The 22,323-nt window shown below is 32.0% G+C and overlaps 1 long non-coding RNA gene across 1 annotated transcript in view; it reads left to right on the forward strand.

Annotated features, from left to right (window-relative positions):
- LOC134471711 (uncharacterized) overlaps positions 1-22,323 on the forward strand; it is a 1,254,606-nt gene that overhangs the window by 263,228 nt on the left and 969,055 nt on the right. Inside the window, exon 2 of the long non-coding RNA XR_010041297.1 lies at positions 14,918-14,961. This is a non-coding gene — a long non-coding RNA (uncharacterized LOC134471711). The remainder of the gene's footprint in view (positions 1-14,917; positions 14,962-22,323) is intronic.

Consider the following 22,323-nt stretch of genomic DNA (forward strand, 5'->3'; position numbering starts at 1 on the left):
TAACTAAGTGTCGGGATATTGATGGGAAGTCTTCCAACATTCATTAATAAGTGAATCTAAATACAAACCACACATTTCAGATATATGATTGTGTCCAGTAAACACACAGCATTGAGTCTAATAAAAATAAGTTTTATGTATAACAGTTCTGAAAATAAATTACTTAATAAACACATGCAAATACATACATACACAGGATTAGGGAAATTTTTAAATATATGTCAATAAGTACATCAAGTGTATATTTCTCTATTCTAAATTATTCAAATCATTGATGTGGAAGGAGATGAAATATTCAGAGTGACGTGCTTGCAATTTAGCCATAATTATATGATACTGAGTACAAAAATTATTTGCCCCAAAATGTTACTTCAAGAGTATTAAAGTGCATTTAAGTTTTATTTGGTTTCCTATATACAGAAATAAGTATATTTCACTTTTGTATGTCATCTTTCTCTAACAGACACTATTTTATAATACAGTATCAGGAGCAGTAAAGGTAATATCTGTAAGTTTTGTTTAAATACCATAAAAGTTTCAAGTCCATGGAACGAAAGTGCACTAATTTTTGCCTCTTTTAATTTTTTTTTGTTAAAAAGGAAGCCCTTACATCATCTCACATGTGCAACATAGATAACAGAATATAATTTTAACTTATGAGTGGCACGTGAGTGAAATTCATTCTTCCAGTAACATAATCTTCCTGACAACCTTTGAGGTATCTTCAGTTCGCTGATGAAGAAATAGACTCAGAATGATTAAACTCACCATAGTTAAAAATGTAAACAAGTCAAAAATCCCTTTTACAAAAGGTGAATGAGCCCACATTATTTTAAACAAATCTTAATTTTTTTTTTTTTTTTTTAGTTGAAGAGCTAAGTTTTTAAACAGACACTTAGAACTTTCCAGGAGTAATGTTATTAACATGAAAGCATAAAACATTTGTTCTCTGCATTATTTATAAATACATTGGGAGGTTTTACAGCCTGGAGTAAAGCCCATAAGCACAATATGCCTGTGATAACTATTTTGTGTAAATAAAAAAAAGCAACTATGAAGCAACATATAGTATATCTTATTTTTATAGAAAATGGATGTAATGCAGATATACATGGAAATATAAAGAACTAAATAATATAAGATCACATAATAGAAAAAAATGCTTATTCTAAAGATATATATGCTAGTGACTCAACAAAAAATATGAGTTGAAGCGGAATGATATTTATTTTTTAGTAGTTGTAAATTTTTATTCTATCATTTTTACCAATTATTATTTCTAAATTAAAATATAAACTTCATTGTTTGGTGTTTTTAGAAAAAAAATTAAATCGTGATTCTCAGCTTGGTATTTAGACGGATAAGCAAAAATAGCTATTGTTTGTTTACCTGGAACGCAGCTCATAAAGCACAGCACAGAACTAAGCCATCCTGTGATATTCGGTGTCCCCGTGAAAAATACTCTTTCCTATCAAGACTTCACATCAGTAGCAATATTCATAATGAGCTTATTACTGAAAGATTTGGAACGTTTTCTGATCTCAACTCAAACCGGAAATAATAATGAATTAGAGAGTTATTTGCTTGTGCTTAAATTTTATTACAGTACAATAGCAGCTATATCTTTTCATCTCTGAGATCTGAAACATAATATGGCAAATTCCCATTTTAATCAAATAGCATTTTAAAAAAGATATTTTAAGGTATGTAATTTGTTATGTTTTGTTAAATACCAAATTTGCCTAATTCCTTGCATATCTTAGTGCTTGATACACTGTTGCACTTTCATTGTGCACCATTCAAACCTGCCATGTAGGAATCTCTTTAATATGAGTAGATTATGTTGTAATTTCTAACATCAACTTTGTTATATAACTCATCAGCCAAAGAGGGATAGTATTATTTTCTTGTGAGGTTGTTCTTAGGATTAAAATGAGTCATAATATTTTAAATATCATTAAATTATATCATTAATGCAGATACAATGTATAACTAATTTTAAATAAATGTTAGTTCTTTTCATTTTTTTTCTATCCCGTTGAAAAGAAGCTAAGCTAAAAAAAAAAAAAAAAAACTTCTACCACTTTCATTCACCTTGGATATAGAAATTTCACACAATTTCTATTCTCCTCCATTGTGTTTCAGAATTTCTGCTGTATCATTATTGAAGACAATGTAAGATACTAAAATACAGAATGCCCAAGAAACATAAAATCAGCACATTATAGGCTATAAGATAATCTTGAGAATTTTTACCCAGAGAACTTCACTTTAAATTCTGACTTGCAACCAAAGATCTGTAACCACCTCATTTCTCACTGCAAAGATAAAAGCAGCTATTCATAGTGGTAATTCAATCTATTGGTTACAATCATGGACTCTGAGATTGATTTTCTTCAGTTAAGGTCCTGGTACTTTTACTTCTAAATGTATGATTCTTTGCAAATTCCTTACATTCTGTATAAATTTCCCTATCTGTGAATCAAAAATTTTTTAATGCCTTCCTCATAAGTATTACTGTGTCAAGTAAATAACATAATATTCATAAATATCTTGAATAATATTCATATCTGTTATAAAATGTTTACTCATGATTACTTTCACCATTTGATGTTTGAGGATTTAAATAAGCACATATTTATAATAATATACTGTCTTTATGATGCACTGGATATTGTCATTAATTTTGGATGCTCTCCTTATTATGACTTCATTCTCAAAACATAACAGAAATTCACATGCAGTCCAGAAAAAAAGGTGTTTGAGTTACTGACAAGAAGAAAGATGCATCATATATATATAAATATATTAATACAGTGAAATGTTGTGATCATAATTTTTTCACTTAAGTTATTAGCAACTTTCCCACAATAAAATAACTCCAAGAATGTTTGAAAGTAAAATGCAAAAATACTACCATCAAATAATTATTGTTAACTACATCATATTCTTTAACTCAAAAGGAAGTGGGGATTATCTTTTTTAAACAATTGTATTTCAAGGAGATTACACAGCTTTTTTTAGAAACACTATTTTATTGATAGAGCAGGGAAATAGATTGCATTTTCTGTATGCATTATATAAAATAGTTGAAATACTAATTTTCAAAACTAGACCTAACATGCTATTTAAGTGTGAATAAGTAGGCTACTATTTGACATGTGGAAGGGAAAAAAGGGGCCTTAGTCTGGGTATAAGGGTGCTTAAAAATTGAACATAATCAAAATATATTATATGCCCCGAATCCCCCCAAAATAAGAAGCTAAAATGATGGTAGCACAAAAAGGATTTGGGGTGGAATGATTAAAGAATATCTGTTCATATATAAATCTGCCAAAAGGAAACTCATTAATCTATCTATATCATCAATAAACAGTAATAAAAATGTGGGAAAACAAAAAAATCTTTAATTTTTCTTCACATTTCTAAAGTGTAGAGTCATTTAATAGTTAATAAATTTAAACTTTTAGAGCAAAGAGAAAAGAGCATAATCATAACTGTAACCTTTCTGACATAGAGATTTTCTAATTTGCAATTCGTATGACCAGAATAATTTTACTTGTCTTTTTATAAACTTATTTAAATGTAAGCTTACATGCCAGGTGTGGTCCTAATTGTACCTGGTATTAAACAAATACATCAACTAAGGATTATAATGAATCAAATTATTAGAGAGCAGAGAGCTTTGCATTACATATGACATTGACATTGACTCCCGGTGTAGAACTTTAAAATTGTATTCTTTACCTAAATCCCTTCCCTGCAGAGCAAAATCTGCAAGTAATAATTCTTCACTGCTCATATGCATCTTTTTCACCAAAAATTCCAAACATTTAGAGAAGTATTGCAACAATCCTCTTGCCTCAGCCTCGTGAGGGCTGTGGTATGCCACCACACCTGGTTGGGTAACTTGTTAGTATTTGTTTTGCTTGTGAGACAAGTTCTCCCATGGCATTCAGGCTGGCCTTGAACCTCCTGTTGCCTCAGCCTGTGACTATGCTGTGACTACCGATGTGTGACACCATAACCAGCATGAAACTTGTTATATTAATTGTATATGAATCTTATATTTTATTTTCAATGTTTTTTTACATCACTATCTTAATGCTTAGCATCTTACCTAACATACCTTAATTACTAACTCAATAATTATAAATGAGTGTCTAAATAAATAAAATGCTGTAAGGGACATGTTAAAATCTATCCATTATAAATGTTATGATAAAGAATGAAACTTTAGAGAATTTATGTTCAAGCCAAACAACTAATTTACTGTTAGTTTGGCACCAAAAAAGAGAAAGAAAAAGAGAATAATGCACCAAAATTGAAATTTTTTAGAAACATTAATATTAAATATTTCAAGAAAATAAATATTAGCAAGATTGCAGAGTATACGTAATAATTTTTAAAGACATGGAATAGCAAGTCACATCTTATTCGAGGTCAGGAAAGTTACATGAGGAAAACAGAAGATGTCCCTAACAGGGTAAGTGGGAGCCAATATACAGGAGCAATTATACATACTGAAGTGTTTTTAAAACTCCCTGAAAGTCATAAGACTCAATAGATTTTAAGTACTACAAAAAAACTATATTTTAAGGAAAAAAAAAAAACTGTATTGGTAACACTTTGGAGATTAGGCAGATAATAGGTAACATGAGGTAGTTATTGTGCTGCAAAAAAAAAAAAAAAAACTATTTATCAAACCAAGTAGAAGACGCTTTGTATGGAGAAGACAAGGAAGCCACATTTATGCATGTGACTCAGGTGGGCAGGGGGACTAACCCAGAGCCCCAATCACCAGCCATTAGTCAGCTTAGAGTTCAGTTTAAACACAGTTTGCAAGTACAGGAAGTACAAGGCTGATGGTAGGTAAACAACATGATTGGTTGCATGAATTAAGTTACATAGTGTAAGACAGGTTAGTTCTACACAGATTTACTTAAAAGGACTTGTTTACCATAATGTAGAAACATCCCAGGGACAAAGGAGAGTAGGGTAAAGCAGAACAAGAACAATTAAAGGTGTCCTTGCCTGGGGCACTCAGCCTCATAGTCCTTGAAGCAAGTTGGAAACTATATATAATCTTTTCACTAAGGAAAAACACAAACTGGACATAGTCAAAATGGACCCAGTGTATGGACTCAGGCAGTGAAGCTTGACTGAATTTAGCATGATTGTGTAAGAAGCAGCAGGAGAAGAGGAGGCCACTATTTGATTTTTAAGTTTAGCTATAGCATATCTATGAGTTTGTTATTCTATAACTGTTCTGTTACTATTTCATAACTGTGATCTTTCAGTTATAGTAGCTACATTAGAATTATAATTCAGGTGAGGGAAGGACACATCAAGAAAGATAGATTTGCATGTGCATAAGTATATATCCTTTGTAAGTGAAAACTGAAAAAAGTAAGATCAATTTCACAAAATCTGCATTTAGCCTGTGGCATATATAAAAAAGGAAAAGTTTCTTGGTATGTTTAGAGAAGATGGCATCACTGGTATACAGGCAATATCAGAAATAATGAGAATAAATTAGAAAATACAAAACAGAAATTAAAGCAATATAAAAATACATGATAAAATAAAGGAGGAATTTTGACTGAGGATGATGCACACTACAAGTGCACACAAAGGAGTATTATGGGGGAAGAAAAAGAAGTAGAATTTTGGGTTCAAAATTAGTATTTAAGAAATGATCACGAGTATTAAATAGTCCAAAGATATCCAGGCTAAGGATGAAAATTTGTAAAACGATGGCCACATTTACAAGGGAAGATCACTGTCACTTGAGAAATTGGTAATTGCTTTTTAGTTTTAGTTTATTATAGTATTTGCTAATGAATGTTAAGTGCCTTGTTATATCATTGGTGACAACTATAAAGTATTTAGTTGTGACTTAGGAGATTGTTTTTAGTGTGTTCACTTTAACCATAATCAAAAGAATTTACAAAGCTTTACAATTTGTTTCAACAGTGGAACACTTGCATATAGATTATTTTTTTCAGTTGAGTTATTGAGTGAATTCTACCTGATTCTCCTGACCTGGTAAACCTGAACTGGTCAGTATGATGCAAATTTTATTTTTTTTTAATTTTTAACTTTATACATATAAAAACTATGATTCTAAACATGAAGAAATTATGCCCAAAACAACCAGAGCCAATATGAAGTTGCATACAGTACAAGTTAAATATCTTCTGAAAATCGCATTTTCCCCATCCTTTCCATCCTATTTTGCCAATTACTGAATGAATGTGTTTTCCTATATGTCTTTTTTTAGCCTATAGCGAGTAGAATTTTTTTGAGATGATCGAAATATTCTAATGTGCCTTGTCCAATTTGAGAAATTCTAGTAAATGTGAATATTGAACACATGAAATGTGATTCATATGACACCTTAATTTTAATTGAACTTAAACTGGAATTTTAATGGCTGCATGGAGCTATCAATAAGTGATTTACTAAAATGTTGAGTACTTATGTTTTAGGGACTCTTGGTCCCTAATTCATTTAATTATCATAAGGAATCTATGTGATGGGTATGTTACTCCATTTTAGAGCTTAGGGAATTAACATATGAGATTAAACAGAACACCTAATGACAAAACTGAGTATTTATGTTTTGTAAACTTAGCAGTAACTAGTACCAATCGCTGAGATAAGTACTCATCCCTAGTCCTTCTTTATTTTTATTTTTTGTACTGGGAGTGAAACTCAGCACCTTGAGCCTGCCAGGCAGGTGCTGTGCCGCTGAGCAATATCCCTGGCCCACCTCATCACTAGTCTACAGTAATTTGCTAATCACTTACATTTGTCTTATCAAAAGTTTCATTCACCTACTCAGACGTGTTTTGTAATTATTCCCAGCTTTGTGATTATAAAACAGTCCTGAAAAAAGTTAGGTATGTGAGGACAAAAGGAGGAAAAGAAAGAAAATCAGGAAAAGAATCCTTAACACAATAGATTTATTTCAGAACAAATCTGAGAGGGACCCTCCTGGTGCTTGATCACAGCATGCTTCTCCTTATGGGTCACGAGGGGAGAGGTCAGTGAAGGCTACCGCCAGGTCGTGGCTACCTGCCAAGAACAAGGTTCTAATAATGGTGACCCAAAGACAGGAGCCTGGGAAAGAACAGGGGCAACAATTGTTAGCAACACCAGATTGATGTCCCAGATGCTCCTGTGCTGGGGTGGGAGTGAGAGATTCAAATGCTCTCTGGTCAACTTAGGGTGGCAGTGGTCGGATTCCTTGTAGGTAACTTACTAAAGGGTATAGTAATAAAACAGTAGGACTAGGTAGAGCAGCCCATCCCACGTCACATCTTGCCTTCTTCAGTTGTCAAATATTATTATGTTAAAAAAAATTAGTATGTTTATTCCTGAGAACTAAAAGGATGCGTGTTATTTAACTGGGTCAAAATAACCCTGACAATATTTTTGGTCTTTCAGTATTCCTTAACCCCCAAGAATAACCAAATAATAACTTTGTCTTGAAGCAAATATCCCTCTCCTCCCTTATCCCTCTTTTTTTTCCAACAAAGAAAAATCCTGCTAAGTCCTAAAGATAGTGTTAATATTTTAGAGTCTCAACATTTACACAAGGACTGAAGAGTGGAAGAGTGGACAGAAAAGTCTGTTTTAAATTTGTTAATAAAGGACTCGAGGCTGAGCTCACCGTTCTTTGTATTTATTAGCATGTCTGCACCTCACCTGCTTCTTCTCCTTTGTTTATCACTGCACCTGCATTCAGTGACAGAGGAGATTAATTCTACTTCTAGAAGCAATGTTTCCACTTTGCAATAAGAGAAATGTTTCCTAGTCTTTCAGTATGAAATTTGGCAGTGTTACTCCGCTGACATTCCTGACTAAATATCGCTCAAATCATAAGTTTTGGCAGGGCTGTGTGTTACAGATTGATATTTTAATATGAGGCTTTCTTCAGTAACTTAATAGATGACATTTTACAAGCTTTAAAAATGATTTTTTGCCTTCACACACCAATCTTGAATCACCGAAAATCTATAATTATACCAATTAAGAACTAAATGTATTGCCTTAAAAACACGATATACTGTGATTAGTTGTCATAACTCTAAATTTCACTGAGTTCAAATCATGATTTATTAGAGCTGAACTCATTTCTTCCCTGAGTCTTTTTTTTTTTAATTTGATTGATTGACCATATTGTTATTTGGACTCTGACAGAGCATGGAAGAATATTGTGCATGAGACATTAATCAGGAAATTATGCATTGCTTTCACAACTGGACTTTATTTTGTAATACTGTATTAGCTCTTAACATGCAAATTATTTTAGGTAATTACCTCATTTTTCAGTGGCCATTTGATGGATAGAAGTTTCATGCAGATTCTTCTGTGTAATTTAAAAGCTTGTGGTTATTTTCTTTTTCTTTTTCATAAAAACCCCAGTTTGCGTTGTCTTGCATCACATGCATAAGGCCAGTTGTAGGAAACTCTATTTGTAGGTCATTTTCCCAGTTCTTTTCAAGTCTAATGGAAACAAGGTGATTTGAGCAAATGCTCAAAGAAATCTCTCTCCATATCTAAAGTTTTACCTAGCATATGTATTTTTGTATCATTGAGATAAAAACTGAAAGATCTTCTAACCTTTGGATAGATCATGTTGTATATTTAAATTGTCTTTCCTGCCAATTCAACTATAAAAGTTGCTATTATTTTCTACTTAAAAATACCTATGTTACCAAATGAAAATTTCACATGAAGAATATCTCTGTTCTTCATTTTTTGATATTAAATAGTGCAACTATATTTTCAAAACAATAGATTCAATTAGTATCAATTATGATAAATTAAAATAGGTAGGCTACTAGTAATAATACATGTCATAGTTATAGTTTTCAGTCTCATATAATGTATTAACAGATCTCTAATCAAATTTTATTGTATAACTCCCTATATATATATATATATATGAACAGCCCAGAATTTTTAGGTCATTCTTTCTCCATATTTTTCAAATCAGCTTGTCATATAATCATGAATGTCTGTTGTGATCTTATCTATTCAGAAACCTGCTACTGTAAAATAGCTTTCCCATAAATGTCAAGTAATGTAAAATTGAATGCCTATATTTAAATAGATTTTAACAGATAATAAACCTCTTGAGATTAAAATGGTTTCATTCAGGGAGGAAGACAATTCTTTCTACAGTGTACAATTTATGTGTCATATTATGTAAAATACAATTTAAAAACTACTTTTTAAAAAGCACAAGTGAAAGGGATCTATTGAATTACACAAAAAGAAAGCTAGAAATCTAGTATTCTTATGCCAGTGACAGTCAGAAATGTGAGATCTAATGACAAGGTACAAACTTATATCTTCTAAACATTGCTCTGCCAAGTTTTGCTTTCTGTGAATTCCTCTGAGAGTTATTTCAGAGATTCAAGCTATCAAAACAGAGTTTTTGCTCACAAACTAACCTTTCTTCATTTGAGATAAAACAAAGGAATTAAAAAATGTTTGACATGCTATGATATGAACCATAAAAGAAAATTGCCTTACATTTCCAGGCCTGCATTTGGCACCTTATCTGAGAACATTCAGTTCTTTCAGCCTACAACTGGTTCAACAGCATCAAGAATGAATCTTGTCCTTCAGATACCAGCTCCTGACAGTCTCTCACTCACAAAATATTAAGTGAATGTGTAAAATTAGGTAGCAGGTGAGCAGTAATGTTTTAGAAAGAGGGTTTTGAACTAATAAATATTCAGTAGTCTTCACCATGGGTTGGCAGTAGGAAAGATGGAAGTAAAAAGTTACATATGGTGGCCACAATGACTGAGAGGAAACTGTCTCATATGTAAGAGAGTGACAGATTCCAGAAGAAGACACAAACATGAAACGCCCACCCTCCTAACCAATGCCAAACCTGAATACATCAGAAGGCAAATTTTGTTACATCAAGTTGTTTTTTGGGGCAAGATCACACGGTGATGTTAACAGAAAAGAGCTCATCATAGATTATAAGTTTATATAGGGTGGCTTAGAAGAGGATTCAAAGATAGAGGGATTTTTGTTTGTTTGTTTGTTTAAATATTTTATAATTCTCCCTGGAAAGAAGAAATCAGGAAGCTGGAGTTACTATAGAATCTGCACTCAGTAATAGTTTTAGAGACAGGGACATGTTAGGTCAATATTCTAGTTTTGTCTGAGTTCTGACTTGATTACTGAGTTTTTTGTTTGTTGACAGTTTGTTGACTTTCTGGATTTATCATGGGTGGATGATTGACCGATATTCGCATGACTGACCAGTCTAGCTGATAATGTCACAGAAGTCCCTGCATAGAAGGCTTCTTTCATTTCCTCAAAACATTAGGAAGGGGCAGTAATTTGATGCTGAAAAAGAATAACTGTATATTGGATTTCCATCCAGAAAAAAATGAAGAAATAACCATTTAAATATGTGCTATGAAATACATTTTTATATAAATCATTCATCTAACTCTAAGAGTTAAATCATAGTATAATCTGTATTTACAGCTAGGGAAATTAATAGTGGTAATGAAGGTGAGAATTTCCCTCAAGGCACATAAACAATAGCTTGAATGTCTAATACTGAAATCTTGAATTCTTAAATGTTATTTCATTTTTCTGCTTCAAAACTACAGGCAAGGATTGTGTATACTTTCCGTCAAACTGGAAGCCTGTAACGATGCTGGGCAGAAGTTGGGAGTCCAACATAGGAATTAATTTGGAGGGATAAGAGTCTTAGTTATTTTTTTTAAGCACATTGAGGAGTGATTTACTGTGTTTTATGTATTTCTTCACTCATTCTTTCACTTTTTAATTTTTTAAATTGTGAAACAGTTGAAAAGTGGCAAATAGCAAAATGGTACTAAAGAATTACTGCATGAAAAGTGGATATTTTGTAATTCTGAAATAGGTGAAAAACACAAGCTTTGCTAGCATCGCAGAAGTTCTAGACTTCCTTCTTCCTAATGGGCATTTATTTTCTCTCAGGCATTGATAACTGATATGTAGACCTCAGTAGTAATTATTTCTTTGTTTGTTTTTTGTTTATTTTACCATTTTACCTTATATCCAGGTTTAGTTCCCCCTAAATTTATGCAATCCAAGTAGATGTTTAAATTATAGTCCCTATATTCACTTTATTTTCTTCTAAATTATGAGTATGAAAATCTCGCATATCTTATAGTTTTTGATTGTTTCATTTTACTTCTCTACATTGATATTTGAATGGATTTTTAAATAGTGTTTTGTAATTTTGAGCAATTTCATAATTAATGCTCACATTGTCCTGATGATACACATTTGTCTTCTTCTTCCAGTTTAGTCACTTTCTTACATTTGCACATTTTTCTTGATGTACACAACCTAACATTTCTCTTCAATAGGAGTGACATTTCTAGAATTGGTAAATATCTATTTGCAAATTTCAAAATTGATGCCAATCTATTCGCAAAAGTGACTGTGCACTTTTCATGATCTTTCCACTAATGTATGAAGGATATGATTCATTGAAAGCATTAACACAGTTGCCTTAAAATTTTTGGTCAATACACAAAATTTTTGTATTTTTATAATATTAGTGTTAGTATTAAAGATGAAAATTTATGTATTGTTATAATATTACTGTTTTTCTTGCCTGCTTCTGATTATTAAAAGTGATTGGCATATTTTTATACATTCAGTTGCAACTTGGGTATTGTGTTTTGTTATTTCTCCTAGCCATTTATGAAGAAGTTTTGTGTGTGTGTGTGTGTGTGTGTGTGTGTAGATGTGTAGGTGTTAACTGTGTATTCTGGATGTGAATACACATCCCTTGGGAGATACATGTACTACTAGCATTCTTCACAGAAGGAGAAGGAGTAAGATATTTACAAATATCTTAAAATATTTGTTATTGCGTGACCTGAATACAAAGGTTGAGAAATTCCACAGTGTGGCACTGGTAATCTGGAGAAAGGTGAAAGGAAGTGGAATAATTCTATCCTATTGTTCAGTGGTCCAGCGTCCAGGAATGCTTGACACAGGATAAGATGGACCCCATATCTTGAAAAGAGAAAAACAATTTGCCTTGCCTTCACCTTGTTGTTCTTCATAGGCTCTGAATGGGTTGTGTGATGCCTGCCCACATGGAGGTCTGATCAGGTTTTACTCAGTCTATTGATTAAATAATAATCTGTTCCCGAGACACTCTTATAAGTGCACTTAGAAATAATGAGTTTGAAGCTGTCAGAAAAAAAATCTTAGCCTAGCCTAGAGAAAGACATAGCATTTATGTTCATATATGTGTTACATGTCTTTTCCTACAATGTAGATTATCACATTTTTTGACTAATAGAATTTCTTTATTTTAATAAAATTGATTTTATTACCATTTATTGCATTAGTGCTTTTGGATACTGTTTAAGAATTTACTACCTTGAAATTATGAAATTAGTTTTCATTATCATTTAGAAAATTTAATTATTTGATCTTTCACATTTAATCATTTAATTCATGTGAAGTTCACTTTTTATAAAGTAGGAAGAGAGGATTTATCCCCCTTCTGTCATAATTCCAATTGTCCCTACACTATTATCCACCGTTCTTCTGTGTTACTTTGTCATAATGAAGGGCTTATATATGGGTTGACATGTTTGAACAACTTTACTTAATATCTTTGTTATGCTGAGTTATAGCCATAGTTTGAACTACTATGGAGAAAGCTTCTATTAACATCTTTACTGTAGGCCTTAGAGGACTTACATCAACTTTACTGAACATTTAAAACAATTAGCTTCATCATTTACTTTCTTGCATAATTCTTCTATCTTTTAGTTTTAATGATTTTACATAAACATTTTAATGCTATGAATATTATTCTAAAGAATGCTTTGGCTGCATTTATGCATTTTCGTAAGTTGTGGTTTTGTTTTCCTTTAAAATATTTTCTAATTTCTTTATCTCTATTTCTTTGACCTTCAAATCATAGAGTATACTTCAGAATATTATAATACACACTATACCATATGATCACACTTATTTGACCCAGTATAAAAGAGTATTTGAACAGTTGAGAACAAGAAAGTAATTACTGATAATGAAATAAAGAAAGTAATTACTATTATCATATATAATAATATTAGTTACAGAACCAACATAAAATTAAATCCTTTGACACCTGATATATACCTGAAGCAAAAGCTTTAACACCGAATACTATAGATTGGAACGCAACTTGGGAGTTATATAAATATTAAATTTCTAATACTTAGGACAATTTGCAAATTGTAGTCTTTTTTGTTTTGCCATTTCTTGTTCAAAGTTTTTTTAATGAAGCACTTGCATTATAGATGATATTCCTATGCAGGAAAAGAAGTTTCTAACATTTGACTGTAATATAGTTTTAAAATATTTGATAAAATATAAAGTTAAGCAATTATGTACACTATTCAGAGCTTAAACTACACAGCAAAATTTTAAGATAAAATATCAAAAAGAAAAAAAAACATTTACAGTGTATCAAGCAATAGAATTGCTATCTGTATTTTCCCATAGAAGAATGGCTTCCTTATTGTGTTGGTATTTTACGGTTAACAGAATGTGAATGTTTCTGGAGTGTGACAAGGAGTTGTATTTTTATTTCTTCAAACTAAACAAAATTAATTGTGAACACTTATTTTCATACATGATCCAGATATTAATAAACTTACTTTTCTTATCTATAAGCATTTTTTAAGATTTGTGTAGGACATGTTTGTTAGCTGAAAACTATTATATATTGTTGGAGTCTTGGTTTGTTACTTGGAATCAGATTTGCACTTACTTGAAGGTTAGTTTTCTTTTCCACTGCATGAAGACCCTTCAAAATGTCCTCACCAACATCTTTGAATTACTAGCTGGTTGTATGTAAGTTTGTATGCTCCATTATGCAATAAAGACCAAGCATTGCTCCTAGCATTTTTCTCTGTATTTTATTTATTTATTTTCCTGTATGTGAGTGATTTCTTCCTAAGCATGCCCTGATTAGTGCTTATTTGACCACTCAAAATAATTCCTTTAAAAATCTCTGCAGGTGACTGGGTATTTAGCTCAGCAGCAAAAGCACCTGTTGGTGCATACAAGGTGTTAAGTTCAATCCTGGGTTCCAAAAAACAAAACAAAACAAAACAAAACAAAAATCTATGGAGTTCTACCTCTGTTCTTCTCTCATTTCTTTTACCCTCTGCCTTATGAATTTTAGAGTCCCTGGCTTTCTCAAATTGTCTTCTCTTTGAACTCAACTCACAGTACCCAAGGACCTGAGTTCCCAGTACCTAGTAACTTTCTCCAATTAAGACAATCCTGAACTCATTTGTTTCCCTCATAGACTGCTAATCAGTTTTGACAAATAATTGTGTCATAAGTATTCATATGTCTTCTTGAGTTTAAAATCAAATCATAAAATATATGAAAATGTTTTCTGATCCACAAAATTTTACACAGCTGTTTTGGTTTGCTACTATGTGAGAATCATTTGTGGTTAAAAATATAGGACCTCTTAGATTTTACATGTTATCCTTATCTAAGAATTACAATTTAAAGGAACAATGGTGACTGTACTGTATCACTATAGACCTGGAAGCTGACCTTGATGCCAAGGAAAATTTTGTCCTGTGGATTTTGCTGAACCACGTATCTGAAGTCCATCTTGGAGGCCTCTAGTTTGTTGCTCTTTCAAGCTTTCTCCTCATAATTACCCAATTATTTTTCCTCAGTTATTATTCTTTATTCTTATACAATTCCATAATAATATCTTCTCATTGTTTATCTATTATAAATTAATCTGGACTAAGAAGAGGTTACAGCATTCTGTTTTCCCTCACCTGAAGAATATGTTTTTTACATATTGTAAATATTGGACGTCTTTTTCTTTGTGTTGCAGATATATGAAGTCTGAAAGTGAGATCGCCGTTAATTTCCAGTAAGGTAGGGATACTTTCGATTTTTCTATTTTCACACGTTCAAAACTGCTTTGATAAAACTCAGTGAAGGGCTTCTTCTTAAGAAGCGAACCTCTTTGAAAAATTAATTATGAGAAAAACAAATCGCACCCTTTGAGCCATGTTTTTCAAAACTCGTAAATGTCTCCTTCAAAACCTCCCCTTGGAATCACTCCAAATTCTAAAATACCAAGATTATGAATAAATAACATTTCCTTTTCAGGGTTTGCTCTATCTTCTGTCACTGAAACATGCATGTTAGTATAATGCAACTTATTGTGCTTTTTAAATATTGAGCGTCTCATAAGTTTATTGCTACCTTAGGACTTGTAGACAATAGTAGAAAAAGGAGCATGCAAGAAATGTTTGAATAGCTTCTAGTTACCCATGTAGGGACATTAAGTGAGGAATACATATAGTAATGGAAATAATTAAAAGGCTTTATAAATTAGAATATGAATAGATTAAAAATGAGGAAGACTGTTGGTCTCATGGGGACATATTATGTTTATATTTGAGAATAAAAATTCACTTGAAATATATGAGGGACAGACTGAATACACGGTAACAAAAATTGGTATTGAATGAGGATCTGCTCAACCAGTTCATGTTTGTTGATTATTATTTTTCTTTATTTGTTTTGTTTTGAAGCCCAGAATAATTGTTTATTCAATTAAATCAGGCAATCAAATTGTTCATGGGTAGGAGGTGAGGTTTTGCTGCAGTTTCAACCAAATTGACTAGATTTCGTAAATGATATCCAACATTACATTGTTTTAGTGTTTGTTTTATGACAACATATTTCCTTGCCTATATGTGTATTATGCATAGGTAAGTAAATGTCAATTCACTAGATAAAAAGGATTTTCCTCTTTAAAAGAAGAATACAAAGTTAAACCTGTGAAAATATTAAACTAAATACATAAGGACTACCAGGAGGCTCCTTGAAAATCATACTTAAATTGGCATAGATTGCCTTGTCAATGTGACACAGGTCCTCTTATAATCCTGGCCAACATTTCAGATGTTGCACATTTGCACAACAATAGGAAGGTTGGTAGAACACAGAAGTTTAAATTTTGGCACTGCCTTATTTAAATTGGAAAACTGTATTTTAATCCTCTCCAATGAGTTATTAATTTTTTCCTTAGATAGATGGGTTAAAATACGTTACTGGGAGATAAAGATTTCAATGTAAATTATAATTATTCCCCGCATGTGTTCTGATACATTTTGAATGGTTCTTGCTTGTAAATTGGGTGTTAATGAAATAAAAATGTTCTAACCATGTGGAACATCAGAATTGCAATTGAGTGAAGAAAATTTTGTAAATTCTCCAAGGATGCTCTGCTGCAGTGAAGGCCTTTGTGTGATACCCACTATACACAGAATTATGTCTTTATATACTTAACTGTTATATATAGAGACCTAAAAATTGCCAAAGGAAAGCATTTCTGAGAACTGCTTTTAAAAGACAAGTGTTCTGTTTTTATTATTTTATTTTTACTTGGTTTCTGAACCTGTCAGCTTCACACTATAAAAACCATCATATTCTGTAGCCCCCTGGATTCACCTCATAGGGACAGGTTGGGGAAGTTGCCTACTTATTCAGAGGATGAGCTGGTGGCAGAGATGCTCTTTTTTACTTGCGTGTTCTTAATTTCCTAATCTGAATCTTTGGATTTTGCGCCTGTAATTTCTACATTTGCTCACTAGTGGATGCTGCATTCATGTTTTTCTTCAGACAAAATGCTGGTTCAAAATAATTTATATTAAAATGAGATGTATTTGCATTGATGAGATCAAATGAATAAACCCACAGCAACAGCACTGTTAAAAAATCTTTCAGCACAGATGGTTTGACATTACTTTCATCAGATCAACATGATTTCTGAAAAGGAGAGTTGTAAGAAATACACTATTGCAATATTTTATAAATAGTAAGTAAATATTACAAGAATTTTTTTCATATGAAATGGAAAATTAATTTTGAATCCACTTTCATAAGTTAATGAATCTAAAAATATTGTGTGAAAATAGTTCTTTAATAAGTCATTATTTTTCACTGAAGTTTATTGTTTAAATATTAATTTTTTTAAAAAAATATAAGATAGTTTATCCTTAAATAACTTGTTTTATTGGATTCAAAGGCAAATTATTTTACCACTGAAAGTTGACAAAAATTTTAGTGCAACATAATGGATTCATTTAAATGCAATACCAGTATGGTTTTGGAGTAGTATAAATTTTGAGTAATCTTTCTTGAACTTTATTCGAATTTGTGGGTGTGTGCATCTTGCAAAGAAAAATGTCCTATTCAGTTAGATTAAATGAAATTCAAACATGTTCAATGATGCATCAGCTAAAAGAAACTTGTAATGAATTCTCATCATGATTCATGAATTATTCTATAAACGGTTTTCTCCACTAAAGGAAATAGTTCCCAAGTACAGCTCATTTTACTACTGGGCTTAGGGTTTTTCTACGTACTCTTATTTATTGTCTTAAATGTTTTTATTCTTATATTTTTGGTTTTTTCAAGAAGGTAAACAATAATATTGTCAAAAGTAAGTTTCAAATACATCAGACTGAGACTGAAACATTTTACTGTTAAATATTGCAATTTACTTCTTAACTGCTGTTGACTGATGAAAAGGAACTCAGAATAGTTATTGATTAGTTAATCGAGGACAAATGTGAAGACAAGGTACATAAAAAATAAAGGCAACATTTATGGTAATATTTTACTTGATTATTTTGTTGTTCTGTTACTTAGAAACTCACTTTGTTAACCCCTTTGAAACATTTAAAGCCAACTGATAGAACTTCCAATCACATTTTCAGATTTAATATTTTTTTATTCTTCTTAATGTGTCACTTAATATGGTCTTTTCCTCAGTTTTTATTTTTTATTAGTGTGTATATAGCATATAATGTTTTTATTCATGGTGGAGAGTTGGTAATTTCAAGACATTGAAAACAAACTCACCACCAAAGCATTGCTCTTGGTATGTTAAGGCTGTCAATTCAGAAAGAGAAGAAAATGTGCAAATTTTGAAGCAACATATGTCAACTAACCCCTCACCGTTATTCTTTCAGACTAGAGTAAACTTGCTAGTGTAAACATGTCTGTCTTAGTTACTTTTTACTGGTCACTGAGACAAAAACACCTGATGACCAAAGTTGGGAAAGGAAAGGTTTATTTCTTACAGTTTTTGGAGGTTTCAGTCCATACTCAGTTGGCTCCAAGGAAGGGTGGCATGGTGGGGCCACAGTTCATGACGGTGTAAACAGCAAGACTGAAACTTGCAAGAGAGCAAGACACACCTTCTTCTGGCCATTACATTACATCCTGGCTCCACTCCTATGTGGCTATAGCACTGACACTATCAATCCAAGTAGTAGACAATGAACCAATCACAGATGCATAATGCAAACGCATGAGGCCTGGAGGCCACCGACATAAACCGTGACAATGTCCATCATACTTTATTAGTTAACTTACATTTTTTTCTTACTTAAGCTATTCTTTCAGATAACAGCATATGGCTAATCCATAGCTTTTAAATATTATTATATTCATTAATCTTTAAAGCAGCATTATTATTTTATCTAAAAATGACTAAAATTATTTTGCTTCAGAATTTGGCTTGAGAAAAATTTGCATAAACTTAGAAACTTAGCATCAATTTATGTGCTCTTAAAATTGAAAGTAATGAATCCAATCAAAAGAATAATTTGAAAATTCTGATCAGTATAGTAAATACTATTCAAATATCTGATTCTCCAAAAGGTAACTCTGTTATATGAAAAATAAAAGACCATTCCTACACGAATCTATGGTTTTAATTTACATCTATTCTACCTTACAATTTGACTTTTAACACATCATTTGGCTGTGTCTTCAAATTCAGAACTCTTATTCTAGTTGAATGGTTGTTACTAGTAGTTTGAAATGAAAGACATGCAGTATTGTTTAGCATGCAATCAACTATAGATAGGCAATAAGTTGTGATGTTCTGTTGTTTACTATGGTGACTACTGATAACATTAATGTGATACATATCTTAAAGAGGCAGATGAAAAGATCTTAAGAGATTTTACCATAAATAAATGCATACTGTTTAAGAAGATACTCTTACTTACTCTGATTCAATCCTTAAAAATCACATTCCCTCATTCATATGTGCAATTTTTATATTCCATTTAATAACACATTTGATTTTTAAAACAGCTTAACCTGGTTTCGAAGTTTATTTGAGCAAAACGTAACTTTAAAAACCATTTAGGTGTATCACTTTCAGACATCTCTGAAACATATACATTACACAATACTTATTAATGTTAATAGAAAGTGAAATTTCACTTTATAACAAAGAGGAATGCAACAAATAATGCTTGCCGTCTTCAACTTACAAAGGAATAAATAATAACCATTTTTAAACTTCACAATGCAACACAAATAATCTGCATTACATAGAAACTGTATTTCAGTTTGAGTTTTGATCTTTGTCCAGCTCACAGTACTCACTATCATGCTCTTGTTATTTGGACAGCCTCAGCAAGCCATGGAGTTATGTAGTCACCAGAGTAAATTCTGGATCCTCTCCCAGATACACTGTTGATAGACTACAATAATCAGTAGGTTGGTGTTTTACATGACTTTTTTACTTATGATATTTTCAATTTAGGATAAAGTTTTTGGTGATGTAACTCCTCTGTAAGTCAAGGGATATCTACACTTTAAACCTCAACTGAAATACATTATTTGGTATGCTAGAAGTACTCCAAGTTATTTACAAATGCTTCCTAAAATATATATTTACTAGATCAGTGATTCACTCTAAAAGGCATTTGAAGGACATTTTTAATTAGTTGCGGCACCCTGACAGAACTACTTATTCACTATTCCATGAGTAAACATTTGACAATAAATGCTGATTGCAAACAAGTCATATTCGTCTTATAGTATGTTGCTTGTGTTTTTGTCATTTTTGTTAGCAAAATGCACATTTTCATTGTATACTAAATGAGTAGTTGAAAAATGCACATTTCAATATTTAGGAAGCACTGTCTTGTTGGTGTGTGTTTAATTTATGGTGAATGAAACATGCGTAAAAGTCATTCATCAATATAAGTGAAAATTATTTTCGTGGAAGCTGAAGTTACTGAGTCTTCATGATTCCTATGTGAGAGCAGTCTGATTAGAAAAGAAACTTTAAAAGTAGAAAATCAGAAAAAATGAAAGACAGTTTTATGCAGACCTACCATTACCTTCCAATTGTGGATAACTGTTTTTAAATATTTTAATGAGAACCAAATAGATATTTTGCTGTGGCCTGTACTAGCCTTATAAGATACACATTTCTCTGTTTAATCTTTAATCCCAATATATATTAAAGTCTTCTTCATGTACCTGAAAAATCGTCTTTTATTGTGGTTAAAGGTATGTATGTATATATATATATATATATATATATATATATATATATATTGTTCTCAAATGTGGTTTTTTTGCTAAATTTAAAGCCATTTAAATAAGTATTAAGACATTTTCCTCGCATACTTTATGTTTCTTTTTCTGATATTTATAACTACTTTTGCTTTAAGCACTAGTTTTTAAAATGAAATACATGAACACATTAGCAAACACTAAGGATTTCTAAATTACAAACAGGTTATATATCTTTTATTTATGACTGTTATAGGTACTTAACCTTTATGGATTATAAAATCAGTGTTATAAATATGTAAAGTCACCAGTTTAGATTCTAAACACTTAAGTTACAATAAACTGAAATACATTTCAGATTAGAACTCACTTTTTAAAAATTGTTGACTTTTGTTTTTCAAGTACAACATGCAAGTATCAGATTTATTTCCTTTAAATAGATCATCTATGTTATGCAAGCACTGAGACTGTAGAATATGTCACTTGTCATAAGCTGGGATATTTTGAGTACTTCATAGTCGATGGCATACAATGGTTGGAGAACCTTTGATACTGAGAGTTCACAGCTGTAAAAAGGAAGCCAGAGAGATTTGGGCTCCGGATCTTACAGCAGATTACTCACCTGAAGCCTGTGCCTGCTTTCTAAGAGAACTTTCCTCCTCTATTCTGAGTCCAGGACTGAAGCACCTCTGCTTTGGCTCCATGTCTTATAGACAATTTTGTCTCCTATAGACAGTGTCACCTCCGTGCTACCACATGAGAGCCAGTACCCCCCACAAGGGGACACCTGAGGGACGAATATCATCAGAATCCAGGCACAGAATTTGTTAAGACTTAAACTAGCAAACTAGAAATGGTATCATTTTGTGCCACTTGCTTTTCACTTTATGCTGCTACTCTAACATGGGCTTCTCTAGGGAATTTTCTTACATTGGGTCGTACCAGGTGTTAGAAGTCTTTGAAAAATGAAACAATAATTTCAGATCTTTAGATTTACAATGTGAATAGTGACATTCCAGGGAGAAAGTGAAATAGTGTTCTGCACCTTCTCTTTCAATTACAGTCTCCTGTGTTTGAGATTCTCTACCTAACTCAGCATGTCTGCTTACATGTTATCTTCACCAGTGTGTACTGTAAGTTCTACTGAAAGAATACAACTATTCTTGACATAGCTCCATTCCCAGCATGTAGCCCAAGGAGGTCATCTACTTTCTGTCACTAATCTCAACTTCTGTTTACATCCACTCCTGTTCCTCTGCGATCTTCACTTTGAAAGAAAGTTCTTACTTAGGCTCTGCCCACAAACCTTACCCCTCCAATCCTTAACCCTCCTGGGAGTCCTTCCTTACCTTTCCCCTCCTCCAAATTATTTTTTATCACAAGTTTCTCATTTACTTTCTTCTCCTTTCTTTTTTTTCTGTACTTTTATTGCTATCATAAATTATCTTATTCCTTTACTTCCCTCCATTCAGAGCTACAGGTGGGCTGGATCCATATCCCCAGCATGTCAAGTTGCCAGCCATATAAAAATTACTTAACTGCTTTGATATGAGCAAGTCTCTTTAGGCATTCTTTATCACCGTAGCTGGGTTAGACATTAGGTCATTTCTTTAAAGCTCATAGTGAACCCCAAAATTTAAAAAATAAATAAACAGTGCTGTTCTATTTAAGCCTGGTGGAGGTCATACACACTCATTTACTTCATTTCTCTTGTTCCCTGAAGAATAGCTTGAGTGTTACCTGATGAAACCATAGGGCTCCTTGAACAACAACCTGAAATCTCTTTACTGGTTAATTTCTATGGTTAGGTTTTTCCATGCTACTAAGATAACAATGAAATATGTAGAGATCTAGAACCAGAAGATGTGGGCACCATTTACAATTCTACCACTGTCA

This window comes from Cavia porcellus, unplaced genomic scaffold, assembly GCF_034190915.1.
Source record: "Cavia porcellus strain 051 isolate PalLab524CR breed Dunkin Hartley unplaced genomic scaffold, mCavPor4.1 scaffold_19, whole genome shotgun sequence".
Lineage (NCBI taxonomy): Eukaryota > Metazoa > Chordata > Mammalia > Rodentia > Caviidae > Cavia > Cavia porcellus.